This window comes from Phyllostomus discolor, chromosome 5 (assembly GCF_004126475.2).
Source record: "Phyllostomus discolor isolate MPI-MPIP mPhyDis1 chromosome 5, mPhyDis1.pri.v3, whole genome shotgun sequence".
Taxonomy (NCBI): domain Eukaryota; kingdom Metazoa; phylum Chordata; class Mammalia; order Chiroptera; family Phyllostomidae; genus Phyllostomus; species Phyllostomus discolor.
The window spans coordinates 56,212,015-56,233,328 of NC_040907.2; positions in this window are offsets into that span (position 1 = coordinate 56,212,015).

A 21,314-nucleotide genomic window follows, 5' to 3' on the forward strand; every position below is an offset into this window, starting at 1 on the left:
CCAGACTAATTAAAGCTAAAGGAGTTCATCATCAGCAAGCTATTATTATATGAAATGTTAAAGAGACTTATTTAAGAAAAAGAAGATCAAAACCATGAACATTAAAAAGGCAACACATTCACAACTATCAACAACTGAATCTAAAAAACAAAAGCAAACAACCAGAACAAGAACAGAATCAGGTATGGAGATCATCTGGAGGGTTATCAGCTGAGAGGGGGAAGTGGGAGAATTGGGGAAACAGTGCAGGGATTAAGAAACATAATTGGTAGGAACAAAATAGACAGAGAAATGTTAAAAACAGTATAGGAAGTAGAGAAGCCAAAGAATTTACATGCATGACCCATGGTCATAAACTAAGGATGGAGGTTGTTGGAGGGAAGTGAGATACCAGGTGGAAGGAGGCAAAGGGGGAAAAATTGGGACAATTATAATAGCATAATCAATAAAATGTACTTAAAAGAACAAGATACTTAACATTACTTCAATCTTCTTAAATTTGCTAAGAGTTTTTTTTTTTGTGGCCTATCATAAAATCTATTCTGGAGAATTTTCTGTGTGTTCTTTAAAAGCATGTGTATTCTGATATTGTTAAAGGGAATGTTCTATATATGTCCTTTAGGTCTATTTGATCTGACGTATAGTTCCAATCAATATTTTCCTTGTTTATTTTCTGTCTGGATGATCTATGCACTGGTGCACGTGGGGTATTGAAGTTCCTCGTTATTGTATTGTCTGTTTCTCCCTTCAAAACTGTTAGTATTTGCTTAATATAGCTCATTGTTCCAATGCTGGGTATGTATATATTTGTGACTATTATATCTTTTTGATAAATTGAATCTTTTATCATTATATAATGATCTTCTTTGCCACTTATTAGCATTTTTTGGCTTTAAGTCTATTTAGTCTAACATAGGTACAGCTATTCCCTCTTTCTTTTGCTTTCCACTTGCCTGGAATGCTTTCTTTTTCATCCCTTCACTTTGAACCTGTTTGTATCTTTACATGTGAAGCTTTTGGCATTCTCTCTTTGTCTTTGATTCTTGACAGTTTCATTAAAATGTGTCATGGAAAAGGTTGTTTTGCACTGAGATAATGGAGTGATGTATTAGCCTAGTAAACTTGGATGTGCAAATCTTTTCCCTGGTTTGGAAAATTCTCAGCTATTAAAGTAGTCCTTCTGCTCCCTTTGCCACTCTTCCATGTCTGAAACTCCAATTAGTCTACTACTGGTACATATGATAATGCCCCATAGATCATGTAGGCATTCTTAATTCTTTTAATTCTTTTTTTTTCCAATTTAGGAAGAGAGGGGAAGGGGAGGGAGGGGGATTAGGAGAGAGAAGAGAGAGAGAGAGAGAGATCAGTTTGTTTTTCTATTCATTTATGCATTCATTGGTTGCTTCTTTTATATGCCCTGACTCAAGATTGAACCTGCAAACTTTGTGTATCAAGATGATACTCTGATCCACTGAATTACTGGCCAAGGTCAACTTTCATAATTTTTTTTGTTTGTTCTCATCTGACTGGATTATTTCAAAGTTCCTATCCCCTGTATCACTGATACTATCTTCTTCTTAATATATTCAGCTGTGGATGCTTACTCCAGCACTTTTCATTTTGTCCACTGAATTCTTCACTTCCAGAACTTCTGCTTGGTTCTCTTTCTAATTTTGATCTCTGCATTAAATTTCCCAATTTGTTCATAAATTGTTGTCCTGACATCATTAAATTTTCTTTGTTTTTTTTGTAGCTCATTAAGTTCCTCAAAAAAGCTATTTTTAATTCTTTATCATCTAAATCATAAAATTCCATGTCTTTGAATTTGTATGTTGTAGTATTATTGTCTATAGTGAGGACATGTTTCTTGATTCTTCATGTTCCTTGGTGTTTTCTGTTGCTGTTTTAGCAGTTGAAGCAGCAGACACCTCCTCAGATCTTTATTATCTTCTGGTGGCAGATATTTTTTATTGGTCAACTTATATATGATACTTTTATAAATGGGGGTGGGGTCTGGCTAGATTACTGGGCAGCGTGGAGGGATCCCCAAGGTGGTGGATTAAAGCCACCACTGTAACCAGGTATAGAGCTGAAGGCCCCTCAAAATGGAGAAAACCCCCATAGCTATCGCTTGGCTGATGAGGAAAGTAGAACAGGGCCATTGATAGCTACTCTGCACATCTGAAAAACTTGGCCATTATTTTAATAATGTTAAACAGTTGTGCCTGCACTCGGAGTCAGGGAGATGGGCATGACTCTAACCCGTGATGTGATGCAGCCTGAGGGGCTTCCTGAGCCTATAAGAGCAGTTTGGAAAAGGCTTCTGCTTCATGGCCCCCTGCCCAGACTAACAATGGCAACTGAGAAAGGCAGAAGAAATCAGACATCTGGCAGGTGGAACCCAATGTGGGAAGAGTCAGAAATGGGGTTACAGAGGAAGACCCATGCCAGGATTTAAATTCAGGCACAACAGCCATGCTGAGGCTTAACCATGCTGTTTTGGGAGCAGAGAGAGGGCTCACTTGACCACAAAGCTTAGAAAGCAGGAAAGCAAGATGTAGCAGTGGAACAGAGCTCTGTCTTTCTCTCTCTCCCCACCACGCAGTTTGAAAGGATGCAAAAGGATTCCTGGCTGCCACAAGGATACAGTTTTGGATTAGGAACAGGAGCTTAGACGAGCTATGGACTTCTATTTTCCTTTCCCAAGATACAGTGCTCCTGACTGGCGTGGTTTGGCAAGGGGAGGGAGGAGTATGTATGTGGGGGCAAGGGGTGTGTTTTAAAGGGACTTTGGAATTTAACAGTGACATTCTGCCATTAAGTTATGAACCAGTATAACTTTTTTAAAAATATATTTTATTGATTATGCTATTACAGTTGTCCCATTTCCCCCTTCACTCCCCTCTACCCTGTACACCCTCTCCCACCCACATCCCCCCTTTTAGTCATGTCCATGTGTCATACTCATAAGTTCTTCAGCTTCTACATTTCCCAGGCTATTCTTACTCTCCTCCTATCTATTTTCAACCTAGCATCTATGCTACTTATTCTCTGTACCTTTTCCCCCTCTCTCCTCCTCCCACTCCCCTGTTGCTAACCCTCCATGTGATCTCCATTTCTGTGGTTCTGTTCCTGTTCTAGTTGTTTGCTTAGTTTCTTTTGGTTTTGCTTTAGGTGTGGTTGTTAATAATTGTGAGTTTGCTGTCCTTTTACTATACATGTTTTTTCTTTATCTTCTTTTCTTAGATAAGTCCCTTTAACATTTCATAAAATAAGGGCTTGGTGATGATGAACTCCTTGAACTTGACCTTATCTGAGAAGCACTTTATCTGTCCTTCCATTCTAAATGAAAGCTTTGCTGGAGAGAGTAATCTGGGATATAGGTCCTTGCCTTTCATGACTTGGAATACTTCTTTCCAGCCCCTTCTTGCCTGTAAGGTCTCTGGAGAAATCAGCTGACAGTCTGATGGGAACTTCTTTGTAGGTGACTGTCTCCTTATCTCTTGCTGCTTCTAGGATTCTCTCCTTCATTTTTACCTTGGCTAATGTAATGATGACGTGCCTTGATGTGTTCCTCCTTGGGTCCAACTTCTTTGGGACTCTCTGAGCTTCCTGGACTTCCTGGAAGTCTATTTCCTTTGCCAGATTGGGGAAGTTCTCCTTTATTATTTGTTCAAATAGGTGTTCAATCTGTTGCTTTTCCTCTTCCCCTTCTGGTACCCCTATAATTTGCATGTTGGAACGTTTAAAGATGTCCTGGAGGTTCCTAAGCTTCTCCTCGTTTTTTTGAATTTTTATTTCTCCATTCTTTCCTGTTTGGTTGTTTTTTTTTTTTCCTTCTGGTCCACTCTATTATTTTGAGTCCCAGTTTCCTTCCCATCACTATTGGTTCTCTGTACATTTTCCTTCATCTCTTTTATGGTAACCTGCATTTTTTTCATCTAATTTGCACCCAAAATCAACCAATTCTGTGAGCTTCCTGATCACCAGTGTTTTAAACTGTGCATCTGATAGATTGGCTATCTCTCGGTCGCTTAAAATGATGAGCCCTGGGGCATTGATCTGTTCTTCTGTTTGAGACATGTCTCTCTCCCTCTCTCTCTCTCTCTTTTTGGTCTGGTGGCTCCTGTTATGGTGAGCGGCGGAGCCTTAGGTGTTCACCAGGGCCGGGCACCTCAGTTGCTAGATTGTGATGTTGTATGTCGGGGCAGGGGCGGGGGGCAGGGGCGGGAGGGAACAATGGTGGTAGCTCCATTCTCTTGGGACCTCAGTCCCTTCTCTGGGATCCTGGGTTGCATACTCTGCCCTGCTCCACAATCGCCGCCTCAATGGGTCTGCCAGCTGCCGCTTGAGTACTCAGGGTCCACCCACTGGGATCTTGTACTCCCCAGATACCTTACTCACTCCCAGTTGCCTTATGCGCCCAATTCTTTGTGTTCCCCACGTACTGCGACCCGAGCCCGGCTGCTCCTCTCCTACCGCCCCTCCTACCTGTCTGGATGAACAGGTCTACTTCACCTTCTTGGCTGTCCGCTTCCATTCAGATAAATTCTCTGTCAGTTATAGGTGTTACTCTGGTTCTAAATTGTTGTTGTTCTAATCTTGGTTGTGCGTGGAGATACGGTGCATCCACCTATGCCTCCATCTTGGCTGAAAGTCCAAACCTGTATAACTTTTTAATAAATAGTTCCTTTCCTTTTTACCAAACTTGGGCACTGAGAGCCACAGTTCATGTCAACAGCTGGTAAAGAAGAACCATAGAACAAAAAGACCCCCAGGGTGGGGGGTTTCTGTAACACCACCAGGGCATGACAGATCTCCTTATCCCCTGGGTGAGGGTAAACAACTAATGTGGCTTGTGACACAGCGGAAGAAAGCTTGCACAGAGTATACTCGGGCTGAAAAGGTCACAACACACGTGTGTTGTAAAGGTGAACATGGTGACAACCCACCCAGGAAGAGATGCTGCGCCCCGCGTGTGGCTGGAAAATCCTCCTACCTGCTTCTGGATCATGGCTCGCAGTGGCAGGAAGACTGGTAGAGATGCTGTGCGGGCTGATGTATATGGTGGACACCAGCCTAGATTGGTTGGAAATTTGGACACTTATACCTCATGTAGGATTTTGAGGTAGAATAATTAAACGGAGGGTGCTCAGAAACTTGCTGTCTGTCCTTCTTTTGTTAGTCCAGTGGGGAGTTGGGTCCAGCCCAGGAGACCTTGTGACCAGGCCAGAAGCCTTGTGCTCCTCCCTGCAGGAAAGGCGGCAGGCAGCACGGGCAGTCAGCTGTGCTGTGTGGTCTTGCCAGGCCAGGTGGACACAGACTCGCAAGAGATGCCTGAAGCCAGACTGTGACCGGGACCCAGCTAAGCCACCTGGACAATCATGGTACAGCCACCTGTGTATCCCAAAGAATGATTATTTTAAATGGGGGAAAAAAACTCCAGGTACAACCTTGAAATGAGATGGCAAAGGGTGGAGCGGTTATTTTCCTTTGGCTATTTTAAAGGGAAGGGGTTCTAAAGCAGAAGCCCATTATTCTTCCAAAGTTAGACTGCTTCCCTTTTTCACCAAACCTCTGCCTCCAGAATTTATAGATGGTGGGCAGCAGAGCCCCACATGGCTGTATGGGAACACTTTCTCCAGGCCCCTGCCCCACACTTCTTGCTCCCTCTTGTGGCATAATTCTTCAGATTGTATGTCTTCTCTGGGTCTTACAAATCTCCAGGTTGGCTACTGGGAACCTCTATTTTGTTTTCTATAAAGTGGTGCTACAAGTTCGTGTTTTTCTCTTGCCCATTGGCCTAGGCCTGTTTTCTGAGGGGACTCAGTTTACAGGAGCTTGCTCTTGATGCTGTGCTTGAGATCAGGCACAGGAGCTGGCAGCAGTGTTGGGGGGGGGGTGGAGTTAGCACTCAAGGTCCTGGGACTGTGCATAAGCCAGGTGGGGGCATCTTTGGGTGAGGTTCAGGGTGGCTCCTGAGTGGGCTTCCTGCTGGAGTTCTAAATGCAGTCAGCAGAAACCGCATCCCTTTCATGCCTCTTGACATTCTTATCTGCCTCTTTCCTGATTTCTTCCCTCCCCCACATCTTAGGGCATCTGCCTCAATATTCTAGGTGCTACAAGACAGAAGTGTGTTTCTTCACCAATCTCCTGGATAGCTGGGGTAGGACGGCACTCATTCACCATTCTCCCTTTCCCTCATGGAATAGATCACCAATAGCTAGTTCAACCCCTCGCTGTGCTGCCTGAGGGGAGGAGTAGCATTGGCAAAGTTTCTCTTACCCTCTCCAATGCTTTAAGCTTGTATTTTTTCTGTTTTGAATGAAATGCTAGATGCTCTCCTTAGAAAGGCTAGATTACTATAAAGCCTCTCTTACCCATGGGTGTACCCCCACATCAGCATACAGGTTTGCCCCTGGGGTTGTGGCCAGTTCATAAGCCCCTGGTGGTTCCACAGCCCATACCAAAGTCTGTCTGCATGCTGCCCGATGCACAGGTGGGCGAGCCTCCTCCTGGGACCCTTGGTGTGTCACTGGATCCCACAACTCCCACAGAAGTACTTTTGATCACGAATGGATGCCAACTGGTTGTTTGAAAGGAGAGACAAAAAAGAGGAAAGTCTATTGATGCTGATGTCATTCCCCTGCTTCTAAGTGTTTACTCTGAACTACTACTTAACTAAACTTACCCAATCTAAACATAAGGAAACTGAAGCCCAGAAAACTGAAGTGATTTGGTGTAGCTCTCACTTCAAGTATGTGGCAAAAATTGACTAGAAGCTAATCATTGCATTGCCTGCTAACCCAAAGCTTCCCAATTTTATATAGAATTCTTACACATCTGAGTGTGCAATAGACCAGTTAGTGGCATCCTAGAAACCTATCAGGAAAAATACCTTGATTGACAAATTCAAAACTCTGAGATATGAAAGAGGTTCTGCTTTACTTCAGGCCTACTGCTTCATACTTGATTTTATAAAACCTTCCTAACTTGTTTCATTGTTTTCATTGTTTCCATCCCACAAATTCATCTCCTGTGTCTCTAGTGGGCTTCACGCCAGCTTCCAAACCTAAAATGAATGCTTCATTTCACCAGTCACCTATGTAAAAATCCTGACTACTCTCTATTGATTACAGAGGAGAATATTGATTGCAGGATAAAAGACAGATCTAGACTCAAATCATGGCTCTTCCCTGCCACATTCTTTGATAAGCTGGGTTTCAAGAAAATCACTTAAAGATTATGCCCGTTAATTTTTACAACTGACAAATGAGAATAAGAGAGCTCAAGGTTTAGATACTAGAGTTTGGCCAAATTTAAAAATTTTCACTCCACATAAATTAATTATATAAATAGCAAGTGGGAAAAAATGAAAGCAGCAAAAACACATCAATGGTAATCAAAGAAGGAGAAAGGTCCAGTCATAACCTTCAAAAATTGGTGGCCATTAAAGAAAGATACAGAAGTTTCCAAGCATTATAGAACAAAGCTCAGAGCAATATGGCAAGCTTCTGGACAGCATCTCCCAAACAAGCACTATGTAGGAAAGATGAGTAAACAAAATCTTGAATCATTGTAACCACTCCACAAACCTGCCATGAAACATGACAAAGAGAGATTCGGAAGATACGGGTCATGCTTGAGGAGACAACTTCCCAAAGGAGAAAAAGTCCCATCACAACTACCTTTATATCCCAGCAGAAAAGAGAAAGACTGGGACTCACTATTTGGGCATCTTCCAGGTGAGAGAAAAATGAAGAGGACAGCAGAACAATCATTGACATTGAGCATTAATTATCTCCAATAATGCATAGTAATTTAGCAAAAAGGACCAAAAAAGAGAAAATAATTAGGACAAGAGTCTCTGAGGGAGGGAAAGTGAAAAAGAGGCATGCTTAATGCCTGAAAGGAGTAACCTACACACATATTATTGATACAGGAGCAAACCTCTCCATTTATTGTGTATCTTTTCCCCAGAGGAGGAATGAGTGGGGATTGGGAGGAAGAGAAATTGCTGCTGGGGAGAAGTGGGTGCTTGTGGAAAGGGAAAATTGGTGAATTGAAGTAGATAACTGAATAAACAAAACAAAACAAAATTTCAGATGACTCTCTCTGAAGCAAACAAAGAACTCAGGATACCAGAATGATTAGAAGGAATAATCCAAAGCCCAACGATATTGTTAGTGTGATGGAAATAAACTGCAACAGTGGACAGAGTTTAGCATAGGAAGAAATTAATAAAATCCCAGAAGAGCCAGGCAAGGTCCCCATGAGAGGCTGTGCACAGCAACAGTTGACTTCTTCCACTCCTCTTGAACCTAAGGTGATAGAAAAGCTGGAGGAATTCATTCACACCACAGCAAAGCAAATAGGAGGTCTAGACAAATCTGTTCATATACAATATAAGAAAAATAAAAAGGAAGGACATAACAACTTTGCAAACATATCAGCAAAAATAAGTAAATATGAGAAAGGAGAATACAGATGAAGAAAGCATTCTGGAAGTTAGTAGAATCACAGGAAGAAAAATTCTTGCAAGTAGTTCATGATGTAGATGTTAATGAGAACACAAAAACAACTTTAAAAATTAGGTGTAAAGCAATATTAAAGATGGAAATGAAAAAATGCGAAGCTAAGAAAACAAAGTGAGAACCATACAGCAGTATCATAGAACTAAAAAACTAGAAAGTATAGAAGCAGCTTTTACTTAATAGAATTACAAACTCCAAACCCACTTAAATTTAAATTCCCTCTATTCCCTAATCTATGTGGAGTAAGGGGTCAACATAAGCCCTCTTTCCCTGGCTCCATCTCCCCAACTTGCCAGTAGTCACTGTTTCTGATATGGGGGCAATGGTGGGGTGAGGTGGGGTGGAGAAGGGAAGGTGCTAAGGAAACGGGGCATGGTTATTGTGGCAGGTATCCCACGTTCAGGGCCCACTAGCTGGCAATGATAGTTGTTGACTCTATGGGGCATCTTTGTGACTTCTTCTTGCATCCCTTGTGGTTGCCTAGTCTGCCTCTTTTCTGTCTCGCTGCTGCTCATGTCCTTCAGACAGCACACTTGGTTAGGACCATTATTCCACAGAGTCCTTGTCAAATCTCAAAAACATCCACATCTATTCTGCCATGGGAGTGAGTAGAGCCCAGTCCCAAAGCACCCACCTGTGTGCTCTGCCACCAGACAGGGAGCTTCCAGCCACAGCATCTCACATTTAATATATTCACTGGTAAGAAATTCAAGTTCCTGAAGATGCATAAAGGTCCTTAAGTGCCCCCTAGAAAGGTCTCTCCTTGATTTGAGAAGAGGGAACATCTACTAAATTCTGTACTACTACTACTATTACTACTACTACTACTGGACTATTTGGTCCAAGTTCAAGGACAGATGAAGAGACAGCTTGGCCTCTTTATGAGGTTGCTTTTACTTCTATTTACTCCTGAAACAGTAAATAAATTGCTGTTGATAAAAATAAAAGGGAAGAGGTCAGTGGATACAGCTCACCATGATTTGTATACATTCCATTGAACCCATCTGAAGTTCAGTGGAATCGACAGCCTGCCAATATCGCAGGTCAGAGGTTATACCAATACTCAGCTACGTCAATACTCAGGAACAGTTTAGAAAGCCAACAAAAGTCAGTGTCCTCCAGGCTCTGAAATCCTTTTCCTTGAGCAAATTCTGCAACAGCTTAGGAGTTTCCATTTGTGTCTATTAGAGCATTTCTACCATAGAGGAACACATTCTTCCCCTTCTCCACTGGGGAGATGTAATTAGATGGCGAAATGCTAAGTATGCTGTCACCTCATCTCCAAAAAAAATTCCTCTTCAACCTCAGCTTTGTAAGGCTGGGGATGGGTGAACAGTTAAAGCTGCAGAACTAGTCTAGGACCATGAACTTGCTAAGTTCTACATAAATGATCTGGGTCCTCTCTTTAGAATGAGAGGCACATACCATTTTGTTTTCAGCTCTTGTGGCTTCCAATGGAGCATTCTGATATTTGCCTGTCATATCCTGTTATTCGTCTATCACACCTTGACTCATAGCATTACTGCTGGGATATTTGTGATTTCAGGGAGAGATTGTATAACCCACCCTTGTTTTCTCTGGGATGACACCTTGCTCACAGAAGACAGCTAAAAAATTCTTGGTAAATTGAATTTAATTTTAAAGAAAGGCCAAATTTCTCCTTCTGTTTTACCTATGCATACACTACCCACCCTTCAGTACTAGAACAGGCTACCTTTTCAATGAGATGGCCCTGTTCTATTTCAGTTCCATTAATTTTTCCTTGTCTCTAAACTTCTCTAAAACCTTATTAATATGATGCTTTATATCACAATTTTAAATTTGTATTTATCCTGCCATTTCAGTGAGACCCTGAGTTCTTTAATGGTATGGATCGCCTTACACTCATTTCTTTAGAGAAGTTCTTAACAAACATTTAATAAATATTGAAATAAGTATTATATTAAATCATAGATAAAAATCATATCTATCTATATTAGCAGAAAACACTCTTTTAGTTTGAACTGAACTAATAAAATTCGACAAGGATAATCATAGAAAGGGGACTTCAGATCTGATCAATTCCGTAGTTTTTCCCATTTTAATGTAGCAGTTGTGTTACAAATGCTGCCTCCCTTCACCCTCTGCTGACCATTCTAGCAACTGCACCTTCTTGAATCTCATTTTGCAATTGCTTTCATTTCTCCAAGTTCTAGAATATAGTTAAAGTCAATTTTTTAAATGTTTTATTTATAACACTACTTGCTCGCACTCTAGAGAAACTGAACTTGTTACCTGCAGGTAGTATTCGTTTTGGCACGTGGATGCTGAAGACAGGTTCCCTGTGTTCATGAGCCAGTTCTTCCACTTCATAGCTTAGACCTCTTTGTCACCCAGTTCCCCTCTCTGAAAATGGGAATATAAGAATAATGACCTTGCAAGGTTGTTGAGGGTAAATGAATGAATGTCTACAAAACACTTAGAACAGTATCTAGGAAACAGCAGGTCTGCATTATTCTTATTGTTTGGTGGTGGTGGTAGTGTATTTTGCAACTTTCATATGAATGACAGAAGTTTCATATTTATTCTTTTAGTACAATAAGCTCTGTGTACACACCCACGCTCTGTTCTAATTTGTCTTTAAATTTCTAGCACTGTGTACAGTGCCTGGACACACAGTAATCACCAACTGTTTGTTACATGTAATTTATAAGAAACGTGATTATTAAGAATATAGGCTCTGAACTCAGACTACTTGAGTTCAAATATTGGCTCTGCCATTTACTAGCTATGAAACTTAACTTTTCTGGACCATTTTCACATACATTATTAAATAATGGTGATTACAACTCCTACTTCATAAGATTGTTAGAATTAAATCATTGTGTACATGAAAAATAAAGTGAAATCTGGCACACAGTAAACAATCAATAAATGTGAGATATTGTTTATAAAGATTTCCCAAAGTAATGTTTATAAAGTAATATAAGTAGATGTGGAAGAGCATGGGACAGAACTGAGTTTGAATGCTGATGCTAACACTCATTAAAAATATGTTTTTAAACACGTTTCTCAGTCTCTAACCCCAACCTAGAAATCAGATAACATGAATTCCCTTCCAATGCCGGTGGAAGGACTCAATGAAATGGAGTGTGTATAATGACTAAGACTATATTTGAGGCATTGTAATCATTTAATAAATGATGAGCTTTGCTTTGCTGATTACTTTTAATATCTTTACAACTAAGGAATTTAAAATCTAGATTAGGAACTAAGAAATATATATGTAAGTAACTATAATGCAAAGTATATGTCAGAAATTTAAGTACTTTGATAATTTATGAGTACGAGAGATTAGTGCTGCCTGCAGTGATAATATTTCCTAAAGAGTTAATTTCCATACGGGATAATAGAAACTAGGTGGATATCCCAGACCAAAAAAAAATATGATACAGGAAAGCTGAACCAAAGCACAAAAACAGGAGGCACAAAGCTTATTTGAGCAGTAGAGAAAGAGGGGTGCAGTCGGTAGACTTATTAAGTCATTCATCAAATTATCGAGTGCAATGTTCTATTCTATAGAGTACCTGCACTGTCCAATAGTGTAGTTACTAGCCATATGTGGCTATTGAGTTCTTGAAATGTGGTTGATGCAACTAAGGAACACAATTTTTTATTTACTTTAACTTTAATTAATTTCAATTTAAAAACCGAAGCAGTCTGTATGAGCTAACAATTCCACTCCTACATGTAAACCCACAAGGACTGGATCTGCATGCATATGTTTGTTATGGCGTTAGTCTGAAGAGTTGAAAGGCAAAAGCAATCCAAGTGTCCATCAACAAATGAATAGATAAACAAAATATAGTACATGCATACAGTGAAATATAATTCAGCTATAAAAAAAGTTCTGATACAATGTGAATAAACCTTGAAAATATTATGCTAAGTGAAATAAGCCACACACACTAATATTTTGGGATTCCACTTACACGAAAGGCTGAAAATAGGCCAATTCATAGAAACAGAAAGTAAATTAAAAGTTGTCAGGGGCTAGAAGGAGTGGGGAATGAAGAGTTGCTGCTTAATGGGTACAGAATTTCTGTTTGAGTTATGAAAAAGTTTTAAAAATAGACAGTGATATGGTTGTACAACACTGTGAATGTAATTAATGCCACTGGATTATAATGGTTGAAATAGCAAATATCATGTTATATGCATATTATTTTACATTAAAAAATTAAGCAGTGTAAAATATTTTTCTGTTAAACATATCTCTACTCTTTAGGTAGTTCTATACTTTATTACATTGTATAAGATGTTGCTGTATAATAGTGTATGAAGCACATATATAATTTCTAGTACTATACATAAATACCATATTTTGCCATGTATAATGCACACTTTTTTGCCCAAATTTTTGAGGGAAAAATAAGGATGTACATTATACATGGGTAGTACTAATTCTGTATCTACATAAGTGTTTTTTAATTCTTTTATTTATGCTTATGCATTAAAAGTGTAACTCTAGAAAGCAATAATGACATCGGTATGCAAAATAATACTGTGAAATATGATAACCAGTTTTGCTGAACTTACAATGAACTTGCAACAAAAGCAGTTTTAGCCAACAGTTCAATGAAATGAAACGAAGAGCAAGGTATTGTTACTCACAGAGTAAAATAGATGATGCCCATTGTTATCCACTTGATAAGATAGAAGATGTCAAAAATTTGAATTAAAAAATTAAAACAAAAGAATTTTTCCTATAAATTTGGGCCCAAAACATGGATGTGCATTATACATGGCAAAATATGGTTCACCGCCAATTGTTTAATTCTACATCTCAACTTGACTGGGCCATGGGATGCCCGGACATTTGGTCAGACATTGTTCTGCAGACATTGTTCTCAGTTATCAATGAAGTTGTTTCTGGGTGAAATTAACATTTGAATTGGTAAACTGAGTAGAGGAGATTGCTCTTCCTAACGTGGGCGAGCCTCATCCGACCTGTTGAAGACTAGCACAAAAAGGGTAAGAGGGAACTCCTGCCTGTTTAAGCTGGGACACTGGTCACCAGACTTGAACTGAAATTTACATACTCAGCTCTACTGGTTCTCAGGCCTTCAAACTTGGACTAGAACTACACCACCAATTCCCCTAAGCCTCCAGGTTGCTGATCTTGAGACTTTTCAGTCTCCATAATCATATAAGCCAATTCCTTATAATAAATATATACTATATATTTGAGGTCTCTCCAAAAAAAGTTCAACCATTGTTAATATAACGAGAATGGTTTGCATGACAACAATGTAACCTGGCAACCAAGGAGAGTGGACTGGAATATGGCTACAAAAACCAGCGGTGTTACCCTGGCCAGAGTAGCTCAGTGGACTGAGCACAGGCTTGCGAACCAAAGAGTCGCAGGTTTGATTCCCAGCCAGGGTACATTCCTGGGTTGCAGGCCATAACCCCCAGCAACCGCACATTGATGTTTCTCTCTCTCTCTCTATCTCCCTCCCTTCCCTCTCCAAATATAAATAAATAAAATCTTAAAAAAAAAAAAAACCAGCGGTGTTTGAGTAGGTGGAAGAAAATGCTGGAATCCCAAATAGCTCCCCTTAAAGAACCCACACATGGACCTACCTACTCAACTCACTCCCTCTGAACACCAGCAATGGGGCAGCAGCTTGAAAGGCACCAGTAGTATATAGGGAGAAACTGAAGTATCTGGCATCAAGGCAAGCAGGGGTCATTGTCCCTTTTCTAAACCCTCCCCCAACAGAGCCAGCAAGCTGATGTCACATCGGAGACTCCATCAACTTGGCTAACACTGTTTGACCCCCCTTAGAGATCTCTAGAGACTCTGCCTCACCAAATTTATGGGCCCACCCAAGTTGGGATTTTCATGAGACTTTTCTGTTTGCAGTCTGACTCTTTATTGCTATAACCAAATATACACAGCTCTCTGGTAAACATAAACTGGCTCTGTCAGTTGAAGTATCAGAATCTTTTACAATTGTTTTATTAGTTGCACTCAGTTCACTCCCTGATAAATAATTGGGGGGCTCCGCCCACAGGGCCCCCAGCCACCACGGTATGAGAATAAGTCTACCAAGACATGATCTGCTTGGGGAGAAAAAGTGGCTGATCTCTCAAAGGAGAAGGGCCAAGAGCCTTTTCCTCAATGGGCTTTTATTATGTTTGTTTTTGCACAGGAATACAGGTAAAGCTCATTAATCATTGTCAGGCAGTAAGGATCAAACAATAGATAACAAAGAACTCTGAGGGCCTATTTTGAGTCAGGGTCAGATAGCTAAGAGCTATAAAACTTTGAGGAACAAACTCAACTTCTTGCTTGGACCCTTATTTAATTGAGAGCATTATAAACAAAGCAAGTCTCATGGGATTTTACAAATCCTTTTTTAGATCTGATTGCCCTAGGGAACCTGCCCTTTCCAGCATAGGGTGGTACCCACCACCAGCATTGTTTCAGGTTTAAGTCAGGCAGGGGAAGTAAGGCAGCTTAGAGATTAGGAGACTTCTCTCAGACAGAATGAGGACTCAGGCTTTGTCAAAGCAGAGGGGTGAGGGTCCATCACCCCCTTTCTCCATAGCTTCAAGTTCTTCCCTGGGGACCTCCACGTGATCATGCCTGTTTTAAGTCATTCCCCTTTTGAGAATCTTACCCATCATTGGCTAACCCACCAAGCATTGGGAGCCAGGCAGGGTGAAGAAAAAGGAGCAGAGGTGGTGCCCCTGCCAGGGAGATAAGCTTTATCTCAGTGGCTTATGGTAAGTCTAAAGGTTACCCACACAGCCTTAGCCTTGGGGAGGCTACAGCTTCTGAAACCAGTCAGGGTGGCTCCCAACAAATAATCCTCTTGAGAAATGTGGACATTGTGTAACAACCCAGCTCAGCTGTGAGCTCTAATGGCCCTATAATCTAAACTAAAGGCAATATCTACCAGCAACCAGCTGGCCTTGCCCAAGTTCCTAGGAATCTGCTGGTGTCACTTTGGATCCTAGGTCCTCAGAGTGGATATAGTATCAGATAAACAGTAAATGCTAAGATTTTTAATACCTAGAAATCTATTTTAATAACTTTTTGAAAAATACAAATACATTTAGAGGAACAGTTACTAGATCTAAGGGAGCCATATATTTAAATCATATTACTAATTGATCCTGCTTCAAAATATTCACATAGCAAAGAATTATGTATTACAACCATCAGGAAGTAGAATAGTTGGGGAGGTAGTTCATGCTTTATTCAACTTTTTCTTTCTTTTTAATACAATTTTGATGATTTCTGTATAGTTCTAGAAAAGTGTCTTTTATCTGTTTCTAAATTTATCGGTATAAAATTTTTCATAGCACTTTCTTGTGATATTTTTAAATCTAGAGTAAATCTGGAGTTTTCTCTCTTACAATTTCTAAAGACTGTTTAAACATTCCATCTTCTCTTTATCAGTCTTGCTAGAGGCATGTCCATTTTATTAGCTCTTTCTCCCAAAGAATCAGCCTTTGGTTTTGTTGATTCCATTGCTTATTTTCTACTACATTAATGTCTGCTCTTGAACACAAGTGTTTATAACAGCTTCATTTATAATAATCTCAAATTGAAAACAACCTGAATGTCCATTAATAAACCAGTATATTCAATGGAATTCTACTCAGTAAAAAGGTACAAAAGGGTGATAATCTAAATATGAATGACTCTCCAATTGTGGTAAAGGAAAGAAGCCAGTAAAAAAAAAGATATACACTGTATGACTCAATTAATATAAAATTCTACAGAATACAAATTAATCTACAGTAACAGAAAAAAGATCAGTGGTTGCCTGGGAACAGAAATAAAAAGGATGAATTACAAAGTGTGCATGAGGACACTTCAGAGTGATAGAAATATTTGTTATCTTGATTGTGGTGATGGTTTCACAGGTGTATACATATGTCCAAACGCATCAAACTGTAAAATTGAAATATGTGAAGTCAACTTTGCATCAGTTATATCTTAATAAAACTGTTATATAAGAGCCAAAAAGCATAGAAACAGATGAGTTTATAGAGCAAAAACATAACTAGGCACAATTTAGCTTGATGAGCACAGCTCCTTGGAAAAAGAGAAATGCTTTCTGGTTTTTCTGGTTAGAACACTTGCTCAGCCTATTTCAAAGAGGTTTCCTATAAATATAGAACTAGACTCTTAGGATCCAAGGACAAGGCACATAAGTACAATAGGCTTAATGACAATTGAAACTCAGAGCCAGGTCTTAGAAATAACTAATCTCATCATCTCTCTGTGAAGATGTAAGGTTTCGTTTCCTGTTTTCTGGTGATTCTGTTTTTCTCTACTCACTTTATCTGTTCTCTCTCTACCAATTGGCTCCCAATGCTCATAGTTTCTGTTCCTCTGTAACTTTTTACTTGCACATGACCATAATGAGCTTCTAACTGCTGGGCTGTCAGTTGCCTACCACCAAGAAATACTTCTTTTCACTGCTTCTTTGATTGTCTAAATTAATCTTTTTGTGGCACACCATTGGTAAAAAGTACCGATCAGCTCATGAACTGACTTCCCTTAGGTCAGACTTTTCATCCCTGGGTCCAAACAGCTGTGGGCAAGAGGCAGGAAGGTTCACACACATTCAGAATAAAACTGCTTTGGAGGCACAAATTCTAGGCAGGGCAGGTAGGTTCCCACAGAAGTGGGTATAAGGACTGCAGCCAGTGCTTGACATCTTTAGTAAATTAATTTCATGCTGAAATTAAGTCATTAACTAGGTACCTACAGGTAGCCCATGGGATTCTTGTTGGTCATCACCTTTTATGACCATGCTACACAGGCTTCTGATTGAAATAAGAATTCTGTTACTATTGCTGCTTGGGTTGAGGTATTTTCAACTTCTTTTAGAATCTTCCCAAGATAGTCCTCTCCCTCTAGCTCTGGATTGTGCTCTACTCCTTAATTCCTAACTAAAGGACCTTTCCCTTTGAAGGTAATGTTTACTAAGCACTATGCATGTGACCTTACACACATTCTCTTCATCCTTCCATTGGTTCCCAGGACCCAGGAAACCCTACCCTTATCCCTAACATGTTTCCCTTTATTTTCTGGCTTGAGGTGTACACTAGACAGTAAATACTGGTTTTACCCTTTGATGAATCTTAGTACCTTTACCTATTTTCATCCAAACTGGAGTCTGATTTTACACTGTGATCTTATTTGGAAAAAACTGACCATTTGAAATTTCTGATTCCACAATTTAAAACAAAACAAAACAAAAGAATCCATGATTCCAATGTGACTACCTCTCATGAGGCTCACCTAAAAATGAATAAACAGATTGCTCCTTCATGCATGAAAGAAGGAGATCTTTAATAGATCAAAACATCATCACAACTATTAATCCTGGGACTTAAGCTAAATAATAGTAATAATCTAATAATAATAATCTAATAAAAATAATCTAATAATAATAATTAGCTCATATTTAGTTCTTAAAATGGGATCAATAGGATTTAAGTATGACATTTGCTCTAAACACACATGAATCACTGAAAGAGAAACTGGTTTTTCATTGCCAACGTTGACAAAGCCTTAAGCAACTCTCGGAAGTTTGTCAGAGGTATAATCATAAATTTCTTTTCTATAAAAGCATTTTTTAGAATAACAATATAGTGTACCTGGCTCTATTACTATTACTAGAGAAAACAGAACAAGATTACTATCTGAAAAGGAATGGAAGAGAAGAAGAGCAGGTACCAAAAAGGTTAATGTTGTTTTGTACCAAACATGTCAGTTTCTAATTATAATTCTATCATCATTTTTTCCTGGTGAGAGATAAATATGGATGCTACCAAGAGTTTTTCACTTGGTTCAAGGTCACTTTATCTCTAACAACAGTTATAATTTTTAATAATTTCAATATCCACAGAGGTGGTTCTCCATTAAGCTGGCCTTTCAGTTCTTTGACTCCCTTTCCTACAACAACTGTGTTCTCTGCTCTGCTTTAACTACTTAATCCCATGGTTTCCTAGAATTGTCTTTCCTGTAACTGCTCTCCTCCACCTGACTACTACCCTGTATCTTTTCAGCTCATCCTCTCCAATATTTCAGTTCCACTAATTTTTCAAACTCACCAGGCATGTTGATACATTGAACCTCTGCGCTGTCCCTCATCGCCTCACATCTCAGTCCCAGAAAGTTTGAGGAAAGAGGAAATAGTCTGTACTTACATAATTTTATACTCTTTCCTCAAATTTCCAACACTTCCTCACTCTCTGCTAATAATCTTATTTCCTATTCCATTGAGAAATGGAAACAACCAGAAGAAAACCTCCAACCAATCCCTCCATCACATCTTCTAAACTAATGGCATCAGAACTCATAAACTCTTACTTTCCCACCAGCTAGTATCTTCTGCTCAGGAATGTATGCATATATATATATATATATATATATATGTATATATATATATATATATTAACTCCAAAGGATTCACAGACCTATCTTAAGTTTATTTAAGAGCCCCAGGTTAAGAACCACTAATCAAAAGAACAGTTTGCTTTAATGTCATATTACCAAGGGTTAAAGGATGGTCGCAAAAGACAAAGGAACATTGGGAGGATATTTAATTTATCTCACCTAAAAATGGGATAAGTTTTGTGGAACAGTGTCCAATTAAAAAGGTATATATTGAGAGCCGATTCCATGCCTACCACTGGGCAAAATTTAGTAGAAGAAAGGTTATTCGGTATGATGTCAAATATCATCCTATAAATTACTTCTTAGTTGCAAAGGCAAAAATATACCTTTCTTTAACCAGGGAAAAAACTGTCAGCACTTTAATCAAATGATCGAATTTATCATCACTAGTAATCTGTCACACCTGACATTAAACACCTCCTAATGTTATGCAATATAAATTACACAGTATCTCCTAGGAAGTATCCTTCCCAAACATGTTAAATCTCAATTACTCAGGCTTCATGTAACTTGCATTTTATAGGAAATACAAGGTCTGGAAAAAAAATAAACACATTTTAAAACTCAGAACTAGGGCATTCTTCTGGACAACTGGCTTGGTTTTGGAATAAAAAAAAAAAAAAATCAGTGCTGTGAAGTAACTCAGTTGGAGCAGTGTTCAGGTAAGTCACTGGGGCAAAGGGCAACCAGCGAATTAATGAGTAGGTAGAGCAACAGGCCCATGTTTATCTCTGTCTCTCTAGAATCAGCAAATAAAATTTTTTTAACCAAAATTATTTGAGGGGGAGTAAGGATTAAAAGTTTTCGGTTAAGAGTCCAAAGATAGTTAAAACCTAACTGCAAGAGGCAATCATTGATAGGATCCTCGTTCAAAATCAAATTATTATAAATCAAATCTTCACTTAATGTCACCAATAGGTTCTGCGAGTTTAGGTAAAATGAAGTATAACAAAATCATAGGCTAATTGAGATAAACAAGAGTTAAGTTCCTACAACAACCCATCTTTAACATTATAACCAAACATTATTTAAGGACTATACTGTACATACAAAAGGTGCTTGGTGGATAATTGGGGAAATCTAAATATTGACTGGATGTCAAATGATATTAGAGAATAACCTAATTTTCTTAGGTGTGATAAAGGGTTTGTGGTTATGAGAACAATATCCTCACAGGACATATATAGCAAAAGTATTTAAAAGTGAAGTGTCTTACTGTGTACAACTTATGGTTCTGACAAAAACAAACAAAAACAACCACGCACACATATGTACACACAAATATACAAATAAAACAAATATGACAAATAATAATTTTTAAATCCACATGATGGGTATGTGGGTAATTCTGTACTTTTTTGTTCATTTTTTTGTTTAAAATGTTTACAGTTAGAAATTGGAAAAAAGACTTGTGTAGCCGAAACCTACCCATCTTTAACAGTCCATTTTGTGTTTTATTCACCTATTTGAAGGCTTTCTTGCTGATTGCATGACAAACAGTTCTCTTTTCTGAATTCCTCTGGTACTTTTAGTATGAATTTAGCATTTAACATTCTGTCTTGTACCTATTCTGAATACATCATAAATTCCCAGATAACAGTGTAAGGTTCTTGTAGGGTAGTACAAAAACAAGCTATATTTGAATGAGATTATGGCCCGCTTATAGTGGGCAAAAAGGATTGTGAAATTGGTAGCAAAATTGAGGTGTGAGTGATGAGAGCCTAAACTAGGATAGTCGCAAGAAAATGGAAAATTCTGGGGATCGTAGGAAACATTTACATTCCTGGCTTTCTTTTGGGGTTTTTATTAGCTTTCACAAGAGATATCCAAACCTGGACAGCTTTACAAATCCCCGAGCTTTGTAACTTCAACAGCTCTCCTCCCAGAACTCAGGATCAAATTGGAAAAGAGGGTGACTTTAAGCAGAATTCTTCAGGCGGACATTCACTTCCAACATTCTTTGGCTGAGCCAACTTTATTTAGACAGGCTTACGTTGTACCCTTATTTCCAAGGACATTCTCCACAACCGTGCGCGTAGGCAGTAATAAATAGCCTCGGTAATATTTGGAAAGGTCGTATCAGCCAACGTGATTAAATTACCTTGCTTGTTTAAATTTCTGAAGCCCCAAACATTCTTTTGCTTTAGGTCCAGCGTTTGAGAGTAAAGTGTATTTTGATTCACTATAGGAGAAACAATTTGGGTTTGGCAGGTTTCCCCAGATAAATAAAAGGTTGAAACCCCAGCAGACCTCTCCACGCTAAGCCCCCGAACGAAGGCCGAGGGCGCGACCTCTCACCCAAATTCCCC